Below are 22830 nucleotides of genomic sequence, written 5' to 3' on the forward strand. Positions count from 1 at the left end.
TTGTAACTTTTAAAAGTAGCCTTGATCGATAGCTCTGCGGTACGACAGCATCTTCAGGTCATTCAGATAGAAAAAGAAATGAGCAGAAAGATTTTTTTTCATGTTTTTGTTTCTCAGTTTTAAGAATGACATTGTAATGTTGAGGTTAAAGTAAAAAAAGTTGAGAATAAAGTTGTTATTTTGAGATTAAAAGGGGAAGCAAAACCAAACTATCACTGGAGCAAAGACCTACGACGGTGAAATGTTTTGTGTAAATAGTGACTTTAGTGCAGCGGCTCACAAACTTTCCAGCTTTCGGCTAACAAAATAAAAGTTACAGACTCATGACACTGATTAATGATGGTTGAAGTAATCGTACCAATAAGCCATTTAACAATGAACCACATCAGCCATCACTTTTCATCCATTTATTAGCTCTGTTTTTACCTTTTTCTAACAATTAAGGCTAAACATGTTACTGACGTTGATTTTTAAAATTAATTGGATTCCTGTTGGTCCTGTAAAGACCCCCCCCCCACAGGGCGTTTCATGACCCTCAGTGGTGTCTCAACCCCATGTTTGGGAACCATGGCTCAGGAACAGATTTTAATAAAAGAGGAAATTCTTTTGGCACAAACATCTGGAGCTGTACAACCTGGAAATAACCTCTCTCAGAGATTTACTGTTGAACAATAAAAACAGGCTGTTTTAATGACAAGTTTCAGATCAGTGCATATGTTTGTGAAGGACTGCAGGAGGTTTTGTGACTCGAGCTGCTGCTGGAGTCACAAAACTGCAACTCTGACTGCTTCAGAAAAGCTTTGTTGGTTGTTATTTTGTAGTTTACCCAGTAAAAGTGCACAAGACCAAACAACTGGGTTCAGGAGCACAATAGAGACTTCATCAGGCTTGACTTTATCTTTCAAATACTATTTACTTAATTAATTTATTTTTTAAATTAACCATTCCAATTTGGGGTTTTTCTCTTTTGAGTGAGTCTAATAAGACTGTTCAGTTCAGTCTGACATCTTTTCTCTGACACTTGTCCAGTTTTATCCAAAATGGTAAAGACACAATTTTAAGGTTTATTGAATATGACCGGACAGAAAAAAAGTTAACTAGAAGCCAAAATCCAACAAAAAAAGCTATAAAGACCCCCTGAAAAGTCTGAAGGACTACTCATCAAAACCACGCTGTATTTTGTTTCCAAGGAGCAAGAATTTCTTGTGTAATTTTTTTAAAGAACTGAGGGCTGCTTGTAAAGATCTGCAGCCGAGGGACAAATGAACGAAACACAAATAAAAATACTGAGTCTGAGTTGAATTCGCAGCCGGCTCGTTCCTGAACACTGATGACACAGAAAACCTGATCGGTAATGACAGAGAAGGTTCTGCACCGCTAACCCGACATTAGTCTGTAAAAAGCAGGATGAGTAATAACTGGATCTCAGGCCGTTAAATCTCCCCTAAAACCTAAAACTGAGATAATTTCAGGTTTGTGAAGATGCTGAAATGAGTCGAGGAAACCTCTGAGTCTTCGTCACTGGTTTCACACAGAGAAAGGATTTTAGGTTTGCTTTTCTGACTCGTTCCTGTTCTTTCACACAAACGTTTCTGAGAGTTTAGAGGTAAACACAGACCTTTTACAGCTTTAATAAGCTTTGATATACAGATGACAGCTACAGAATGACAAGTTTCCATTTCAGTGTCAAACATCTACATAAAGAGTCTGAACAGATTGTTTTATTTGCCTAATTACCCCCATGTCTGACGCCATTTTTTTTTTTGAGTCAGGCTGCACAGATTCAATCGAACAGCAGAATTCAGAGTAAACGAAGCAAAACAACTCCTTTACTTACTGCCGATTTCTGAAAAACAAAGAGGAATTAGTTTGGATTAAGAAGCCACGTAGCCAGTTTGTGCTCTGAGATCAGGACTGATCACTCCAGGGAGCGCTTGTTTACTACAACAGGAATCAGCTGACGGTCCCCTCCCTCCACCGCCTGCAGACGGGACGGTAACAGCATTGAGGGTGTTTACTAGACCGAGAGCGACCTTCTCACCTGAACATGAGCTGCAGAGCAGAGATATAACCGTTCACTGAGGCTGAAACTGATTCAGGGTCGTTTTACAAACCCTGCACCTCACTTAGAGTAGAGTCAACATGAAGTAAGGAATGAAAAAAATACAGGAAGAATCAATTATTGACAATTTGAGGACGTTGAAGTGTTTAAAGTCAGAGTGGGACGTAAAGAAACCCTGATGTAAATCACTGACTTCCAAGATTGAAAACTTGTTAAAGTTTACCACACTTGCCCCGGATGAGGCCGGAAGTCAGCGAGGTGTTGTGCGAGTATGATATGAAGTCAGTGAGAGGTAAAGTGGCGGTCAGAGCAGAAGGAGGTGAGCAGGGATTAGCCTGATCAGACTCTGTCTTTACAGGATTACACCGTCTGCGCCGCTCTGCTCTCAGGTGGATGTTTTGGGAGAACCACGCTGAGTTGTAGACCGAAGCAGCAGAAAAAGATCAGCTGTTTTTTGTTTTTTTTTTAGTTCTGAGAACATCTGTGCTGCTTAATGCGGGCGCACCTGCGGGGTGTAATTCAGCAACATTAGTTGTAATATTCGGACGTTTAGGCTCAGATTTACTGAAACTTTAGTCCGTTCGCAAAACAGGGTTTCCACAACTTTCCGTTTCGTAAATTTAAGACTTTTCAAGAACTTTTAGAGATCGTTTTAATGCAGTCGTTGTTAAATTCCTCTCAAGGTAACAAATTTTATCACCTTTCATTTAAACTCAAAGTTAATCCTAATTGTTCAACAATTTACAACAAACCAGTGTCAGTATCATCCATGTTTGACTAAGAAAAAAGTAAAAAATTAAAGAAGTGATAATCCAGAAGTGCCAAAGTACAAAAATATTTTGTATAACATTTACTTATACTGCTGATAAATGTGAGTGCGAGATGTGTAGGACGGTGGGAAGTCTTTATTAAATGGTTCCTACCAAGATTTCTCCCTGACTCTCATCACGCTGACTACTGTCTGCTGCAGGTAAGATATTGACCGAATATATAAACTGCACACAACCTCGTTTCAAAACTCTAGGTGTGTTTGCGGGAAAAATGGGACAAAACTTGAAATTTTCAGTGTCAAAATGCCTTTGAAGTGTGAAGGAATGGAAACAAAGTCAACAATTTTACAGTCTCTAACTTTATGTTGTTGTTGTTGTTTTTAGATGACTTGCAGCCTGAAATGCAGGAATTCATGAATGAAACAACCCAACATGAAATCTCTTGGCTTCATGCCATCTGTAAAGAAAAGTCAAAGTAAATGCCTGAACAAGGAGTTGCTAAAAATAACCCCACAGACCAAGTTAAACAAGCTTAAAGGCGTCTGATTAAAAACAGGTCTTGTATCATCTGTCAACAGCTTCGATATATATAAAGAATACGTATAAATGAGAAGAGTGGTTCTGTTCTGGATTAAAGCAGAAATGCTCTCTAGAGGTGCTACAATAATAGTTTTTAATAGAAGTTGTTCTTTTACATAACAGTGAAAATGGTAACCGTGTTTGATGTGATCAAAGTGTTCTGTATAAATCTGCAGGTTGGATGTTGTTTGCCGTCCTGGTGAGCAGCGAGGCTGATTTGGTGTAAAACTGGTTATGTAACTAAATGGCAGTCTGCTGCAGAGGCTTTACAGCCACAACACACAAACACGCTCGCACTCCAGCTCTATAATCACCTCTAATTCAGCAGGCTGGCTCGGTGCCGCCTCCATGCAGCCGCCCTGCGGGGCCCAGCCGAGCTGCCAAGAGGGCTGGGAGCCACTGGGAACGCTGGGAGGACTGGGACGGAGCCAGCAGGAACGGAGATGAAGGTTCTGGCAGCGGACGCCACATTTATTCGGCTCTGTCTGGCTGGTGCGGTGAGCTGGCAGCAGCCAGACTTGATTCACTTTCAGGCTGGACTGCAGAGGCTGCTCCTAAGAGTCGCTGCTCTACATCAGAAAGGTTTACTGAAACCTGAAGAGCTCATCACTTATTATTTTACTCACTGTGAAACATTTATTTGGAGGGAGTAAAACTAAACCGCAGCTCTGGTTTATTAGAGACTGCATGTTATTGGTTTCCTTACTGTGTTCAAATATAAGGTATCATTTTTTATTCACAGCCGTCAGTCTCTTATAACTATTCCCATTTCTCAGTTTTTTTATTGTATATTTGATGTAGTGTCATAACCAGATGTTGACATTCACTGTTACATAATGTATAATATAATAAAACCCCGACAACATGATGCTGCCACCCCTGTACTTCACAGTTAGGATGGTGTTCTCAGGTATGCAAGCTTCCCCCCTTTTTCCTCCAAACGTAACAATGGTTATTATAGCCAAACAGTTCAGTTTTAGTTTCATCAGACTACAGGACATGTCTCCAAAAATTAAAGTCTCTGTCCCTGTAATCTGGCTTTTTAAGATTGCTTTTAGAGTAATGGCTTCTTCCATGTTGGTACCGGACTGGTTTTACTGTGGAAAAAGACTCTCTGACCAGCTTCAGCAGGATCTGCACAAGGTCTTTTGCTTTTGTTTTGGCGTTGATTCGCACATTTCACACCAAAACACGTTTATCTCAGGAACACAGAACTTGTCTCCTTCCTGAGCGGCATGATGGTAGGACATTGCCATGATGTTTCTATAGCGCATAATTGTTTGAACAGATGAACCTTTAGGCATCTGGAAATTGGACCCAAGGATGAACCAGAAGTGTGGAGGTCGCCAGTTCTTTTGATTTTCTCATGTCGTCACACAAAGAAGCAGTGTTTTTTTTTTGTTTTTTTTTTAGGTGTGCCTCCAATTAACTCAAATGTTGTCAACTAAACAATCTAAAGCTTCCAACGCCCCAGCATCATCATCATCTGGGCTTTCCCAAGTTGTTTAAAGGATAGTGTGACTTTAAAAAAGGTCTCTCTCATTATTTGGTCATTTAGCAAAGAGAAATAATTTTAGGAATCCTAACTGATCTAAAGTAGGAAAGGTTTCGTCTGATTTAATGTTAGACAGTGAGAAGAATATGGTTCTGTCTTTTTGTACAATATTGTAAACCTCTGGTCACAGCTGTATATTTTACAGTAGTTTTTCCTGCAACATTTGCTTTAGTATTGTTGACACAATGTTCAATCAAGTGATATAAATCTGTTTGGCTTTAGATTATTTGATGTAGTTATACAGAGTTTTTACACTGATCTGTTTAAAAGGTAATGTTACTCACAATAAGAGTCCCGTCTGTCGTGCTTGGGGTCAAAGGTTAGATTAGAGGTGGGTTTATGACATCATTGTTTTAAAAAGGCTGCGTTTAGGTTGTCCCCGTGAAAATGCACGGTCTGTTTCCCTTGATTTTTTTCCACTCTGAGTCCTAGTTTCCTAAAATACTGTTTATGCGTGGACGCAAGGCTGAAATGATAATAAAACCCTCTGTGTATTGACAAAACACTGTTCTTGTGGGGACGGGGCCCTAGTGAGAGATTTCTTAAGTTTCAGTGGTTTAGAAAAGTGTTACGGTATGTGGAAAGGTGACATGCCGGAGGCAATATTACTGCAGAATTTTTACTGAATATTTTTTATTTAATCGATCACATCACTGCTCTACAGCTAAATCTGGGGCAAAAACTGAAATAAAAATGGATGATGTTGACATATGAGGTCATTGTCACCCCAAATTGTATGACACGAGCAATGATGGGTGCCTTATTTCAATATATATATAATTTAACTTTGAATTTATAACTATTCAAATTAGCAGGAGGGCATAACCAGAAAAAAATACGGCCTATAAGTGTTATTAGTAAAACTTAAACTTAACCAAAAAATGGAGTTAGATATTGCAGCTGCAGATTTTATGACAAAAGTTATTTAAAATATAAAACAAATGAAGACTTCACCAGAACATATTTCAGCCATACTTTCATTTTTTGGTGCTCCATAATGATTCCAGATGCATTATTTCATGGGATTTCGTATTTCTCTGGTAAAGTCCAAAAAAAATAAATAAACTGTCTTTTGGACAATGTTCTGGTCTTCTCTGTGCATTTCCTATCAGCCAGTTGATCTGTAATATCTCTGAGCTCTCATGTTGACCTGCATAACGTCCAGCAGCCTTCAGGGAATCATTTATAAATCATCAATACGTGTAAGATGGAGAAAGCACTTAATACTATGTGGTGATAGAGGAGAGAAATAAAGAAATTCGAACTTGTTTCTGAGGAGTGAGAAGCCTTAAAAGATATTTAAAGATGACTCGAGATGCTCTGATGCTCTTTGGGTGAAGGAAGTGAAGCTCCTCTAGCTGCTGACCTGCTTGGCAGTCAGTCTGGCGGGTGGAGGGGTGGAGGCATTCTGAGCCTGATGACTAAAAGAAAAAGCTCATGAACGTACAGCCGTCCTTCAGCCTTAGCGTTACCCAAAATAACTCCAAGAGTTTGGGAATGTGGAGCACTTCAATCACGACATTTCTCGCTGCGAATAGAGGATTTAGCCCCTCGTCGTCTCTCGAGGAGAGATGTGGGGACGAGCCCCTCCGTCTTAGCTGAGGCGCTCCGTCTCCATCAAGGACGTTTGGCAGCTCGAAGCTAAAGATGCGGTTTGGGGTTTTAAACCAGCAGGAGTGACTCGGGCTGCAACTAATGACATGAATCTTTTACTGCTGATGAGACACATTTAGGAGAAGAAATGTAAGAAATCACTCAGGGTCTGTTCGCTTTGTTTTATTCTGATTACATTTTCTATACTGCTGCAACCTCTTATGATTTGGGGGGTTATTTTGGAGCTCTTTTAATCAAATGTTGACCAAATATTTAGGCTGAAGTAAAAATAAATATAAATCTGCAATGTCACTTTCCTGAGCAGTTGTGCTGACGTGAAACTACTTTCTACTTGTCATTTGAAACAATCAGAATGTAATGTTTTATTTCAGTCATCCTCTAACCCGTTATTCTTCTTCTCTGAATAAATTCACCGTGAATGTCGGAATTTCAGTCTTGTGTTCATAAATCACCGCTTGATGGATATCAGCAGAAGGTAGGACACTGAATACTCATAATTAGGAATGGGAATCGCCTTATGACATGCAATGCTTGGTCCACGATACTGTACTTTTACAGCTACACCAAAGCTCTCCCTTACTGACCAATCTAGAACGTAGAACATCTAAAATGAGTTGTTTCGAAGGTCTAAGACGGGTGTCAAATTCCATTCCTTGTTTAATTTGAATTACCAGTCAAAAGTGATACCCAGATTCCTGGAGTGGCTTTAAAGACCAAATCATAATGGCTTTAAATGAGATGTTGTATTTGTTTAGGAATAATAAAAACCTAAAAGTTTTCAAACAGAACACAAAAAAAGGCTAAAAATACATTAACGTGTTGTGCTAATAGTCAGAGATCCAACAGGATGAAGAAAACAATCCACTTCATGGCACCGCTCAGAACTTTTGTTGGAGTGTCACAGAGCTTCCTGTAATAGTTACAGGAACAATGAAACCGTTCCTGTAATCTCAAGCGCCAACGTCAGATCGCAGCAAAAGAGCCAGGGCCCAGGGCTTTTAACTTGCGACACAAACGCCGATGATCATCAGATCTGCCGCCGCGGCTTCACCTCCCAACAAGCGGCTCGCTAATCCGCAAACTTTGTTCCTGGGAGAGCTTCGGCTGTCATCGTCGCGTCCCCTCCTCCCCCCTCCTGTGAAGGTTTTGTTCTAATTTTCACTCTCCCACATTCCACACAGCAGCAGCAGCTCCCATCAGTTCAGTGAATAAACAGTAAATCATCCAGACTGGGAGGAGCTCTTCCTCCTCCTCCTCCTCCTCCTGTTCTTTCAGCACATTATTCTCCTGTGAATCCTGCTGAATAATGTTCTTTAATTTAAAGCCCTGACAGAGAACCCAACTCCTCATTTCTACTCCAAGAAAACTTCTCGGAGAAGTGATGCATCGCTCCTATGAAGGCCCGTGCACGGAAATTTTTTTTTTTTTTAAATGGACCTGCAGGTTGTTTTAAAATCGGACTTTTGGCTCAGTTTCTAACATGTGTGTGGATGATTTAGGGCGGGTTCTAAGGTTCTGTCTGCACACAGAAATGGATGCATATGGCAGAAAAACAATCGAACTGAAGGAAAAAATAACAATCAGCAGCATCAGGTCTTATGGAACGGGGGGATAAACTCTAAATCTTGATATTTCACTTAATGCATAGTTGAAATGTGGAGAATCTGAATGTATTGGTGAAACACGGCAGAGGTTATATCATCATTCGGGTCTGCATTTATAGCGAGCACCAACAACTGATGCAGTTATAAGCAGAAAAGCTCTGCCAAATTTTGATCTGCTGTGCAAAACTATCTAGAAAGTTTGCGATTGTGGGGAAGTAGGCAAACCCGGACACAGAAAAGTCTTTTAGACTCCTCAGAGTCTGGATATTAAGATCGTTGAAGCAGCAGGGTGGGATTGTCTTGACAAAGAAAACATGGAAGGAAAAAAAAAGCTGCTAACATCCAAAGAAGAGCTTTAAAATGTCCTTCATGAAGTCTGGAAATCTGTCTCTGAGAATAAGAAAGTTTGTCTGAGAAAATACCGATTCCGTTGCACAATAAATGGCCGGTTTGTTTGAGTTGTGTTTTTGCCCCTTTTCCTCATCATTTATTGCAGATTTCCCCATTTTTCAAGCAGCAAAGTGAATAAATGAGTTTCCAGAGGAGGTTCTATCATGGTTTGGGACTGAATTTCGTCAGAGTAAAAACTGATGGAGTTAAGAATGTAGGAAAGTATTGACAGACTTGGATCTTCTAGGAAAGTGTCTGTTTGGGAAAGTAGGCAAACCTGAATGTAGAAAAATGCATTAGATTCCTCATAGTCCAGATACCAACATTTTTGAAGAAAGTGGGATCAACATAAAGAAAAGAAAGTTAGAATAATTAGCTAACATCCAAAGACGAGCTTCCTTCATGAAGTCTAGAGAGCTATTTCTGAGGAAATAAGAAGAATTACAAGAAAGTTTCTTTAAGGAAATACAAATTCTGATGAAGAATAAAAGGTGGTCAAGTGTTTTTATACCATTTTTAGTAATAAAATAAATAAAGGATGTTAGGCAAAACACTTTTCACAGTACTTACTGAGGTTTACAGGCCGACAAATGTAAATGAATAACTTTTAAACATCCATATTAATCCATGATTATTTAAATTGGAAGAAGCCATTAAAAACTCCTCTGGCTTCGGCTCCTGATGGAAAAGTCCACCATGAGCCGCAGCCGGGAGATTAAACTCCACGTAAAGGAAACGACGAGCGCCGCGTGAGCCGAAACTACCAGAACCGGACCGGCCGAACCCTGATGCAAACCCGCAACCTGGAAAACGCCGGCAGCGCTGCGTTAAAAAGGCAGTTTTTCAAGCGGAGTCCGGCGCAGACCGAGCTGCTGGCTGCGCACCGGGGATACATTACATCACTTCCAGCAAACTTCACCCACAACAACGAGGGCAAAGCGGGCACCAAGTAGCCCGTTTCAACCCGATGATACCTCACATGGGTCGGCTCGAAAAAGCCCAGAAAACAACGGACCTGTGAGAACATTTCTTCTACGGCACGTCTCTGTCTGTTTGTGACCCGGTACCGACGGCGTAGTACGCAGCAGCCGCCGGTGAATGAGAGTAACGGCTGAAACCATCACCGTAACGACAGGAGCCCGGAGGCCCGGGAGAGGAGCTCACCTGTGGGCCGAGGAGGACCGGAGGAGGCGCCGTGGACTCCCAGCAGCTTCGTCCAGCAGGCGGTGAAGGTCTGTGGCCCCCGGAGCCCGGAGAGAAGCGGCGGTTATTGTGTTTAAAGCGGTACGACGGAGGGGGCGGAGCTACTACCTGCAGCGCGGGGCCGAGCGGCGCGTGCACGGGCGGGAGCGCGCCGCGTGTGCGCGTGGAGCCCGGGTGCTCTTCCTCACAGGGTTAGTTTGAGTTAAAGTACTGATACTAAACAATAACACGCTAAACACGCTTTAAGACAGAACTTTGTTTCGAGTATAACCTAAAGTACAAATACTACATGAAATACTATGTTTCATCAATAAAATCATCCTGAACCTAGGATTGCTTTAATTTATTTCTACTGGTGGACTATTTTGTGGGCTATTTTAGCCTACAAATTAGTCGGTGCTATGACTAGGTGGGTGCTATGACTTTTGGCTTTTCTAACTTGTATACTTTTCAAAACATTTAACATTATTTACAAATACTTTGCCAACAGAAATACATTAAAATCTCTTTTATTTCTTCCAAAACATGGTTCTTTTTTAAATCTGCTGCTGCAGCATGCTTAATCTACCTTTGTCTTTTTTAGGCTACGTGTAGCTTTTAACTAACCTTTTGCTACTTTTTCTTTTACATGTAACAGTTACATATCAGTTTTAGGTTCTCCACCAAATGTCAGCAGCATTTGTGTTCCTCATGCTCATGATATCTTCTGGTTGTTTTGTGTCTCCTTGTTATCGTCAATTTAGTTTTTAACTTTTTAATATTTGGCTCTGTTTTTGGTCAGTTTGTGTGTATTTGTTGCATTACTTGTCATTTTCATGTAGACACTCGTTTTGTTGTAATGTTGTGTTTCTGAACTAGTGTGTTACATTTTTTGTTGTTTTTGTGAAGTAGTTTATGTTTTAATCTTTTTTTCTATTTTTCTGTTGTTATTACAATTAAGAATTTAGTTGTTTGTTTAAAAAAGTGACAGCATACACTGGTCTATATTTAAAAGTTGTGTCTATTTGTTGTCGTTCATATCTTTGTTGACAGTTTGTTTGAGTTTTAATATTTTGAGCTTGTTGTGGATTCCTTTTGCACAGTTAAAGTTTTCTTTGTGTGTTTTAATCTAGTTTTTTGTCTACTTGCCTTTTTTTGTGTCTGTGTTTATTCATAGTCTCATTGTATTAGCTTTGCATATCTTTTTTTTTTCATGAGATCTTGTTTTTGTGTTAATTTGTTGCATTTCTAATGCAGGTTTCATCTGATTACAGTCAGTTTTTGTGCCATTTTGGACACCTTTGAGTTTGTCATAATTTTCCCAAAATTGCTGTTGAATTTGTTTGGTTTTTAGGGACTTCTCAGTCCTGTTCCAGTCAGTATTTTGTACCTTTGTGTCACGTTTTGTTCCATCTTCATCTTTTGTTTTTATTTGCTCGGCACAAAAAGGTGAATGATTATGTTTTTGCTCCCGCCTGTAAGTGTTTGTCACCAAAATATCTCATGAACCAGAGAACAAAACTGAATGAAATATAACTTGCTGAAAGTAATCACCGGATGTCCATCTACAACTGATTAGCTTTTGGAGTCAACCTGATTTAAGATGGCTGCTATGGCCAACTGACCTTAGGAAACAGAAAGATGGCTACAACTCAGGCAATTTTACAGATACTGAGATACAATTTGGAGTGGTAGTAGCAAAGACTCATCCTCAATATATACTCCGAGCACTTACAGAATGCACAAGGTCCTTGTTTAAAGTTTTGCTATTAACTAAATGGAGTCAACTCTGTCTGTTAGCAAAATATCTCATTAACCACTGGGTGGATTTTAATTAAACTTTCAGGAAATAATCACTGGATAACCATGTGCAACTGATTAAGTTTTGGAGTTAATTCATTTCAAGATGGCTGCCAAAGCTAGCTAACTTTAGAAAACACAAAGATGGCTACAACTCAGCCAATTTTACAGATATCCTGATCAAATTTGGTGTGGTAGTAGCTGAGAGTCATTCACAACACATACTCTCAACAAGACACCTAATATACATTTTTAATAACTTGGAACAAAATGGCTCCAGCTGTCCTTTCTCAACACAAGGTGATCTTAAACAATTTGTAAGCCTTAGCACATAATCATGGAGGTTTTAGGTGGAGACGAGCTGCAGCACCTCACTCAGGTTCTGTTGGATCTGTGTCCTCGTGTCTTTCTACATGGCGAGCTGCTGACCGTCACTTTTATCCAGCAGCTTCACTGCTGCCAAGGTAAGAAAGTTCACCCCTGCTCCAAGGTTTCTCTGCTCCGTGCAGCTACACTCCCCCACCCCGATGTGCTTCCCCTCTGCAGCTCCCGAAGGGGTTTCATTCCGGTTGTGCGTTTCAGAGCCGAACCCAGCTAATCTGGAGGCTTCTGCTGGGGAAACAATGAGTCGAACCCGGCGGCGGCGGCGCAGAGAGCAGCAGTGCGTTTCTGTGTCAGCGTCAGCATCGATCAGGTTATTGATCACGTCAGAAAACACAGCGGGCCGGGCTGGGGTCGATTGCACGCCGCAGGAGCGGCAGAAGGGCCCGCCATGTTCTCAGTCGACCCCGTTTGTTCGGAACCAGCCGGGTTTAATTCGACTGAAACCCCTCCAGCTACATCTGTCAGGGTGTTTTTACTCCAAACACCGCAGTACTCCAGGAGGCAGGGAGAACAATTTATCTCTGAGCAGCCTCAAAACACACGCAGACATGGGCAGACGTAGAGAAAGCGGGGCCCCCGGGCTCAGCCGAGACAGGGGCCCCTCACGCTCTATTAAACGAAGCTGAGGCATAAACACAATTTAACACGAGCAGCATCTTTGTGGACATTTTTGTCTGCCTTTGTGTTTTCTTTGCTTACAAATGTTTGGTTCTTTTCTGAGTTGTTCTTATTTTTCAGCTCTATGTGTTTGTTTTCGAATCTCTTTGTTGACTAATTTGTTCAGTTGGGTTGTGTTTAGAAACATTTGGGTCTATAATTCTGTTTTCGTGGAGTGTTTTGTGTGCTACAAATAAACATTAGTTGCTTAGAGGTAAAACTTCATGAGACAAACATGAACACGCAGACACAGGCAAAAAACATTATCGACCACCTTTTGTCTTTTAGCCGTGTGGGGGATAAACAGCACTTCTTTTACATCAACAAACTAAAAATAAGTGGGTGTTGGAGGGTAAGAGCCTTTTGTAGACAGAAACTTTTCTAAAGCTTTTTGTCTGTGTTGTAATTTTTGTATCTGAGTGATATTTCTTTGTCTCCTTTTGGTCACGTGTAACTTTATGCTAAATTTCTTTCTATTAACTGAACTCTAAGACATCCAAAGAGATCATAAATTTATTTATAGTTCTATGTGTCAAAGTTAAAAAAAAGAGAAAAAAACCCCTTAGTCTCTGACAATGAACTAATTCAGTCATATCTGATCTGTAAGCAGATGTTTTCTGTCTGTCCACAACATTCAGTTACTTTATGATCAAATAAATCAATTTAATGTTTCAGAGACTCGGGTTTGTCTCAGTAAGTGTTGGACAACAGACAGACAGACAAGCAGACAGACAGACAGACAGGCAGGCAGACAGACAGACAGACAGGCAGGCAGGCAGGCAGGCAGGCAGGCAGACAGAGCCGATGATCAGCAGCATTGGTGCTGCCGTCAGCAGAAACCTCCTGATGTTTAATGAAACAACAGAAGCAGCTGCAGCTCAGCTCCCTGTTTGGGTGGAGATCCCAGCAGAACCGCAGCTCCGAACCTCAAACATTCCTCCGAAATCTCCTCCTCCTGGTTTTTATTAAGCCGAGCTGAACGGGACCAAACTGGATCAGACTGAGCTGAACTCTGCTGATTCTTCTTTACTAAGAACATGTTTTCTTCTTGTAAAAATTCAAACTTGTTTTCGCTTTAAAACAAAAGCCTTTCTCTCCAAACAACTGTTAGGCTTTTAATGTTGAGCCTCTTTTCCCTCTTGTCATTATTTTTGAAGACCCAAACTAAATATAAACTATAATTTTTCTTCTGAAACATGTTTAGCTGCTTACAGAAGAATTAAAGCAAGCTCTAACTTTGTGAAATCAGTAAAACGCAGAAATCAGGACTCAAAACATTTACAGGAATTGATGACAAATGGAGTTTTGGAGTCAGCAGTGAAACTGGCCTTTCTACCTCTATTAAAGAATATATTTATAAACTGCTAGGCAAAAATAAATTTAAAGCTTGTGTTTAAAAGATCAAATTTTAAATCTGTAAATTGAGGGGTTTGGTGCAGCCTAAATAGACTCAGTAACTCCTAACTTACAAGTTACATGTAGTTTTAAAATATGATGATGACTTATTTTTACTTATTTTAGTCTTTATACTGATTAGTCCGGTCATGATTTAGTTGAATCTATTAGAGAGGAGCTCTAATAAAATTAACTAAACTCAATAAAGGCCAGAAAGGAAAGGGTATGTTTTGGCTGTTCTGCTGCCCCTGAATAAAAGAATAAAAACAAAAAAGTAGATTACACCTTTGGAGAAGTGGATCACACCTAAATGAGTGAGTGTGTTCTCATCAGACAAAAGAACGTCCTGTGACTGAACAGATGTTTGGATGCTGACTCAGCGCAGTGGATTGAAAACCAGCATCAGAAAACCTGAAACACGGCGGGACGTGAGGCGACTCCCCGCGAGGCATCACCCGCTTCTCGAAGTGCCGCGGGACGCCTCCAGCTGTGCAAACTGTTCCAGCTCCTGGTGGAAAAACTCCCTCTTTCAGACTGCTAAAAGTGACACAAACCGCTGAACCGTGTTCGCTCAGTTTTAAAACTGTCCCACGACGCGCCGCAGCTGCTTGACTGACAGTAAATCTGTGGAGAGTTTAGTCTGAAGTTATTTAATAACTCCCAAGTAGCCGAGAGTCACTTGACGTATACTTCAAGCGTTAACAGATCACGTGAGATTCGTGCATCACATCATTTACAAGGTTTGACCGAAATGGTTTTGACTCCATCATTTCTCATCAAAAGACGATCTTAGTTTAAAGCTTAAAACTTAAAAGGCAGCGCCCTTGATTCCATCAACTCATCTGCAGTCTCTCACTGCATGGCGGCGGTGGAGGCGCCGCTGCTCCGTGTTTTTAGACTCAGCAGAAAAAGACGAAAGATCAGCCAGACTGTAGGATGTGGAGGGTTTCCCTCTTTATACTCGCTACTTAAACTCTCAAAATGCAAATAAACAACAAACAAATGAAACCAGGTCAGAGAGCAACACGACACAGGCTGCAGTGCAGAGGTCAAAGGTCAGAGTTCACAGCACATGGAGAACAGGGGGGGGGGGGTGCTGAGCAGAAACAACCTCGGTGTTAAATTAAAACAGACCAAAATGCAGGCCTTAAAGTTTACTTTATTTACAAACAAACATTTGATTTTCTCATAGGTTGAAAAATGTTATTACTCCATTTCCATTTAGTTTAATTCCCATTCAGTTTTCTAGAGTTTAATTGTAGTTTTAGTAATTTTTTCATCAAAATTGTGTTTGAGTTTTCACCAAAGCTTGTAAAGAAATAAGTTCCTCAATTATTTGTAGTTAGAAAAAGTATGTATAAATGACCCTTAATTTGATTATTTAACTTTATTGAAATTTAACTTCTTTTCATTTATTTTATTCAATCGTATGTGCAGTTTTAAATTTGTTATTTTTATGCTTTAAAAAACACTTTTGCCAGTATATGTTCAACTATTAGGAGTTTATTTTTAAGCTTCTTATTGAAATAATTACATTTTCATGAATGAGAAAAGAGGTGTTGTGTCCATGCTTCTTTTGTTTTGTTTTTAAATAAATAAATAAACAAAGATAAAATCGCTCAGTGAAAAACTATTTATAACTAATTAAACCATTTTAATTATTCTTCGTTGTGCATCTCTGCACGTAGAAGCAGAACACAAGCCATGACCTTTGACCTTACCATCTCTGTTGTTACTTTGACAGCTAAACAAACCCGTTGGAGTTTAATCTCCAGTAATAACCCGATTCCTGAGTCGACAATGAGACGCTTCCATCTTGTCCCCCTGCCGTCTGTCCTGATGTCTCTGATGGTGGACAAAGTGTTCAGTGGAGTGCGAGCGGACAACAAAGAGTCTGCGTACAGAAACTGTGCCGACGTGCGGCTCGTTACCGGGTCTGCTGGGAGGTGGACGGTGTCTGGTGTGAACCAGTTTGCTCCAGCTGCTTTTCACAGACCGTCACCAACCATGAGATACGTTCAGTTATACTGACGAGGATTAATATAACCTTCTTTACATCACACAAACTTCAAACTGTCTGACTGCTGTGATCTCCTGTCTGACCTGAAGGTGGCAGAGTTTCACCACACAAACAAAAAACAGCTCTGCAGATAAAGACACATGTTCAAAACCCTTTCAGGGGCTTTTTCCTAGTTATGCTGAGTTTTATTTACCCCGGAAGACAAAAAGCAGTTCTGACAATTGTTGTGACCAGGCTAAAGTTAGCAACACCAACCAGTACCAACTGCAGTCTGTGCAAACACTGTAACAACACGTTTGTTTGTTAGCAAAGAAACCTTACGAACCACTGGACAAATTTTAAAGAAACCTCCAGAAAGTAATCACTGGATGAACATCTACAACTGATTAACCTATGGAGACAATCCAATTCAAGATGGCTGCTACAGCTCAGTCAATTTTACTGATATCGAGCTAAAATTTGATGCTGTAGTAGATGAGAGTCATTCACAACACATCCTCTGAGCATAACATAATGTGATATCAACATAAGAAGATTTTAGTTTAAAAGTCTGGCATGAATGATATGCACTCTTTAAAGGAATGCTTTAACTGATTTATGTATTTCTTTTTTAACTTCAGTTTTATTTAATTATGTTTAAATGTTTCATTGAAGTAGATCCTATTGATAATAGTTTTTGGTCAGCTGTGGTTATTTTGAAATGTGCTGCAGAAACGGTCTTTTGTGTGTGAAGCAGCCATTTTGCATTTTGAGGTTGGTACCGGTCAGGATTCTCCAACTCTCCGAGTCGGAACTCTGACTTTAGGGATGGCGGGGGTTCCAGCTGATTTACATATTCCAGCTTCCGAGTTGATAAATATTTCCTTGAGCCTAAGAGGGTTTTTTTTTTCTTCTCCTGATGAATTAAAGTTTCTCAGTTAAGAAGAGAAACATCTTCAAAAGAATAAGGAAAGGAATCTAGTTGCCTTTAAAAAAGCAACAAATTTGGATCAACTTGGAAGGTCAAAAAAAAACAGAACACGTCAGACTACTGATGGGGACGACAATTACAATCCTGAAACAAAACGCACCGGAAATCATCTAGATTTAATCCTGAAGTACTGTATTTTCCGCACTATAAGGCACACTGGATTATAAGATGCACTGTCAATGAATAGTCCTTTTTCCAACTTTCCAACTTTTGTCATATATAAAACGCACCGGACTATAAGGCGATCCATTCAAAATGGTCGATTTCAGTGCTCTAGCAGAGCTGGTTCGCCTGTATCAGCATTTATATGATCCCTCTATGAGAGATCACAAAGATAATCAAACGGTTCAAAACTCACAGAAGAATACTACACTGACGTAAGCGTCAAATATAAACGCCTCCACCGCTCGCTCAGGTCCGTGCACGGAGCCCTGCGCGACTATAACTGAGCCCTAATGCAGCTTCGTAGTTTACCAAAGTCGTACTAAAACGTTACGACTTCTTTCATATATAAGGCGCTCCGGATTATAAGGCACACTGTCGTTTTTTGAGAAAATTGGAGGTTTTTAAGTGCGCCTTATAGTCCGGAAAACACGGTATCCATTTTAACGCAGCAGCAACCCGACAGACAGGTCAAACCTCTCACCGGGTGAGAGGCTAACACAGCTAGCACAGGAACAAATCACGACGCAAAGACACAAACATGAAACTGAACTGAATAGTGAGTTTTCCAAACAAATCTCTGTGAGTTTGGAGGTCATTACAGCATCTGGCAGCTGAAATATTGCGAATGACGAGGGGTTAAAAGTTACTACTTTGCTGACAAAACCTTAGCTTTCCTGCTGTTACAACAAACAGGAGCTAACCAGAGCTGCCTTTATAGATTAGATTTATTGTCACTAATAAAAAGTAAATGAACATCTGCGTTAAACAAACACAATAATCTGAAATAGACTTGAAGAGAATCTTTCTATAGTCCCTAAATTCTATTTCAGATTCATATTTGAATTGTTTCAAAAGATAAAGCTCAACCTTGTTGCTACTTGTCTTGGCTGCATTTCTTTACTTATTTTTCTCTATTTTATAACATTACCATCTTTAATAGTAATTTATGCCTATTTTAAAAAAAATGTATCTAAATGATGTTTGTGGACCAAACCTTGTCTCTGGCTGGATTTTCTGTTCTGTCTTTATTTAGAGCAAGAGTAAAGATTGGAGTTTTTCTCCAAAACATGGAAACAGCTTCAATAACCTTGTTTGTTATGAAAATAGTTGAGAAAAGTCAACATAAAAATGATTAAAAAGTGTTTTATATAAACTTATTTTTTTTTTGAAGCAGCTGAACATTAAACATCCTGTCATGTGACACAAATCTGTGTGTGTGTGTATGTGTGTGTGTGTTCTTCCTGAATGACATCATCCTGTATCACATCCCAACTGTTTACTCTCGCAGTCAGATGATGGTGACTGGTATAAGTGGGTGTTTTTACTGACTGTTTGCTCTCTCGTCGTCACGCCGTGACACACTGACATCTGGAAGACATTTCAGATGGCTCTGACACGCCAAACATGTTACGAAAGCATCTTCTCGTAAGGAGAATCAGGCGATGGTGGTCGAAAATGAGTTTTCTCCGCAGGGTAGCTGGGCTCTCCCTTAGAGACGGGGTGAGGAGCTCGGTTTGTCCGGGAGGGACTCAGAGTACAGCCACTGCTCCTCTGGATCAAGAGGAGCCAGTTGAGGTGGTTCGGGCATCTGGTAAGGATGGCCCCCCTGGACACCTCTCTAGGGAGGTGTTCCTGGCATGTCCAACTTGAAGGAGACCTCGGGGAAGACCCAGGACACGCTGGAGAAACATTAGCCCCTTTTCCACTGGCTCTATTTCAGAAGTCCCACTCTACGCTACTCTACTCTGCTCTCATAAAAAAAATGCATCACGTTTCCACCAGCCAGTTTGTTCGGTAGCAGAAGAACGCCTCCTTGTCTCGTGGGGGGGGAGGGAGAGGGGCAAGTTTCGGTTGCGCTACCGAAACTTGGCGCCATTTGTGTAAACAACGGAAGCGCCATGGACAACGTTGGCCCTGTGTTGTTGTTTTTTAAACTTATGGGGATTCTCCTGAGACTTCAGGAAGAGAGGCGCAGTGGAAGAAATGCTCTGGATGCCGCGATTGTTGGGCGGAGTAGGACAGCTGTTATCCGCCGGAGATTTAAGGCTTTACAGCGCCTTCAGCTGGGGGACAGACGGCATAAACATTGCAGGGTAAGCTAACGCAGTTGTTTATATTCCTACCATTCCCTCTTTATGCTTGCATCTGGTCACACCCTCGACCAATGAGTGAACAGGAGCTAAGCTTGCACCACCCACGAAGCAGGAGTGGCCCGGCTGACCCTACTCCGAAGCAGGGACTGGCCTCGAAAAAATACCGGTGGAAACGCGTTCAAAGCAAGCCGAGTAGAGAGGAGCCGGGACTTTTAGAGCTGGTAGAAAAGGGGCATTTGTCTCTGGGCTGGCCTGGGAAGGCCTTGGAATCCTCCTGGAAGACCTGGAAGATGTGGCTGTGGAGAGAGATGTCTGGGCTTCCCTACTCGAGCTGCTGCCTCCATGACCTGACTCCAGAGCAAATGTCAAATAATAGACGGACAGATCAGATGACAAAAACCACGGACTGCTGAGCTGCTGAAATCTGGGATTCACTAAGAACTAGGGATTGGGGTTATAATCTATTTTTCAATGAACGATTATGAACTGATTTAAAAATCTCAAACACTGGTTATTATTTAATATTATTGACATCATGAGGAAAAAAAAACAAAAAGGCGTAACTTTGAAGTGCAGCACCCAGATCGTTTATGGAGTCAGACAATATGCAAATTATGAGCATGTTTCCTCCCGGAGGAGAAGACTAACTGTCGGCCCGTTGCTGGGCTGCAGCTGCTGGTGGCCGGTTGGCTAACAGCGTTCACGACACAGTCTCCAGAAGGTCTCGACACGTCTCCCAGGGTTCTCAGTAAATAAGAATGAATTTAAAAAAACTGGTCCGAATCTCCAGTAGATTAAATCATAAATGTGGGGGCAGTGGCAAGGTGAGCAACAGATGACGTACACGACTGAGAACGGGGTTTTGAAAGCTGCAGACACACTAAAATAGGGTGGGATTTTTTTTTGGCAACCCAAACATCCGACCACTTGCTGGTTCCAAACACTCAGAACCGCAACAAAACGCATCGAGTCACCAACTAGTCCCCAACAGCGGCAGCCTAGCGAGATACCACCTTATGTTGCACCTTTTTGGAGACGTGATAGAGCACGAGATGCTAACACAGTCTACAGTGGGACCGAAACCAAAGTGGTGAAAACGCTGGAAAAAAAGCAGGTCAGAATAGCTGTAACGTGGGGCGCGTGGACAGTCACGGCCACGGAATCTGATCTCACTGTTACTCAACATTTCTGAACCCCTTTTTTTGTTTATTTAGTTCCCAAAATAGTGTGTGTTCGAAATGTGTTTCATACAGCAGTGTAGAGAAAATATTTCTTTATTTTAGGCCTGAGAGACTCTTCGGTCAGGATTGAAGGAGTACAAGTTTTAGAAAGATTAAAGTAGTCACAAACAACAACATAGAGTCGTGAGAACCTAAAGCCCAACTGATGAGTAAACCTCTGCAGGAGAAATGATCAGTTACTGCAAACCAGCTTGTCAGATTATCCAACTAATATCTTACGAAATCTAAAGTTTTTTTTTTCTTAGAAATATGTCCATTATTGGGAAGAGGAGGTATTGCTACAACATGGAGAAGGAGTAACAGGCGTTCACACCATTGTTTTCCTCTTTAAGACGTTTTTTGCAGTCTAACTCAGGGGTCTCTAATTCTGGTCCTCGAGGGCCACTATCCTGCATGTTTTACTTGTTTCTCTGCTCCAACACACCTGAATCAGTGGTTAAATCACCTCTTCATGTTCTACAGAAGCCTGTTAATCACCCATCAATTCAAATCAGGTGTGTTGGAGCAGAGAAACAAGTAAAACCTGCAGGATGGTGGCCCTCGAGGACCAGGATTGGAGACCACCACTTCTGCGCTCTTTGTGCTATTTTAGCCGTTCCTTCAGGAAAACGTTCAGCTCGTTCAGGAGATGGCTGCTATGACTTTAGGCTGTTGTAACTTTTATACTTTTTGAAATATTTAACTTGTTTATTAAAAATCCCCCCCCCCAGAAACACAACAATATTTCTTAATTTTCTTTAAAAAAAATTATCTTTGAAATCTGCTTCAGCAAAGTTGCTCTACTTCTGTCTTCTTCTGCTACTTTTAGCCTTTGTGTTCTGTTAGTTTACTTTTTAGCTAGTCTTCTGCTACTCTTAGCTTGTAGCTAGCATTTGCTACTTTTAGCTACGATTCTGTTATTTGTAGCTTTTAGCTACAACTCTGCTGCTTTTAGCTTTTAGTTAGCCATTTTCTACTTGTAGCTAGTTTTTACTACTTTTAGCTATTAACCTGCTGCTTTTAGCAAGTATTTTGTAGCTTTTTGCTAGCCTTTTGTTACTGTTAGCTTTTAGCTAGCTTTTTGCTACGTTTAGTTTTTAGCCAGCCTTTTGCTACTGTTAGCTTTTAGCTAGCTTTTTGCTACATTTAGTTTTTAGCTAGCGTTTTGCTACTTTTAGCTTTTAGTTAGCTTTTTTTTGCTACTTATAGCTTTTAACAAACTTTTTCTTTTAACTAACATTTTGCTGCTTTTAGCTAGCCTTTTGTTACTTTTAGTTTTTAGCCAGTCTTTCGCTACTGTTAACTTTTAGCTAGACTTTAGATCATTTTAGGTTTTCGTTAGCCTGTGGTACTGTTAGCTTTTAGCTAGCCTTTTTCTACTTTTAGTTTTAGCTAGCCTTTTTCCTACTTTTGGTCAGTCTTTGCTAATTGTAGCCTTTAGATAACTTTGTGCTGCTTTTAGCTGCCATTTTCTACTTTCAGCTAGCTTTTTTGCTACTTTTAGCCAGTTTTTAACTACTTGTAGTTTTAATTTTTGATGCTACTTCTGGCTAACATTTTGTCAGCTTTAGCTTGCATATGGATACTTTTGGCTTTTAGCTAGACTTTTGCTTCTTTTAAGTTTTTCAGCCAATGTTTTCACTTCTTTCATCCCTCAGTATTTTCTGTGGAGATGCAGTTTTTCTAGTTCCTTGTTGTCCTTTCTTCTTGTTCTCCTTGAGGAGATGTGTAATGCTGTAAGTGGACTTTTCTTATAAAAACAAACAAATCAAAGAACACCTTGTTGGCTGCTCTGTTGAAGCTCCACCTCCCTCCAGCTTCTCCCATACTCATTATTCTCTAATGGGAAGTAATCATAATAATTTTAAGTTAGGCTCATAAAGATGAAATGATCAGAACCCACTGACCTGTTGTTCTTTAAATGCTGAAGCTCCTATATTAATATGATTATCTCGTTTCATTTCTCTGAAACAAATCTATAAAGTATCTAGCTGCTACATTTATGTGAACAAACATTTGAAAGAAGAAATAACTTCAGGACCAGATCTCTGGAGTACCTGGTTCCTGCTCACCTTGACAAACTGCAGCAGTCACATCACCTCCTCCTCCTCTTCCTCCTGGGTGTCCTCCTGCTAACCTCACTCCTCCTCCTCCTCCTCCTTCAGGACCTCCTTCCTCACGCCGGCGCCTCCTCAGGGAGAAAAGCAGCTGCTCTCCACCTCCTCCTCCTCCTCTTCCTCCTCTTCCTCCTCCTCGCCCTGTATCTCTGCAAGCCGTCTTTCAGGTGACTCAGCCGGAGAATGACATCATCCCTGTCAGCACACACACCTGTTTCCTCTACAAGCCCCTCCCCCTCCCCCTCCCCACCCC

The 22830-nt window shown here is 40.9% G+C and overlaps 1 protein-coding gene across 4 annotated transcripts in view; it reads right to left on the reverse strand.

Moving 5' to 3' along the window:
• The window catches only part of usp54a (ubiquitin specific peptidase 54a), a 55614-nt gene extending 33033 nt beyond the window's left edge, over positions 1 to 22581 (reverse strand). For 3 of the 4 annotated variants that reach the window (XM_017435515.3, XM_017435514.3, XM_017435517.3), the window contains exon 1: positions 9739 to 9888. The gene's annotated coding sequence lies outside the window, so the exon portion shown is untranslated. Of the gene's footprint in view, positions 1 to 9738; positions 9889 to 22532 lie in introns of those variants that run through there. The other variant, XM_037973680.1, reaches the window with a different exon arrangement.
• Between the last annotated feature and the right edge of the window lie 249 nt (positions 22582 to 22830).

Source organism: Kryptolebias marmoratus, linkage group LG22, assembly GCF_001649575.2.
Source record: "Kryptolebias marmoratus isolate JLee-2015 linkage group LG22, ASM164957v2, whole genome shotgun sequence".
NCBI classification, from domain to species: Eukaryota; Metazoa; Chordata; class Actinopteri; order Cyprinodontiformes; family Rivulidae; genus Kryptolebias; species Kryptolebias marmoratus.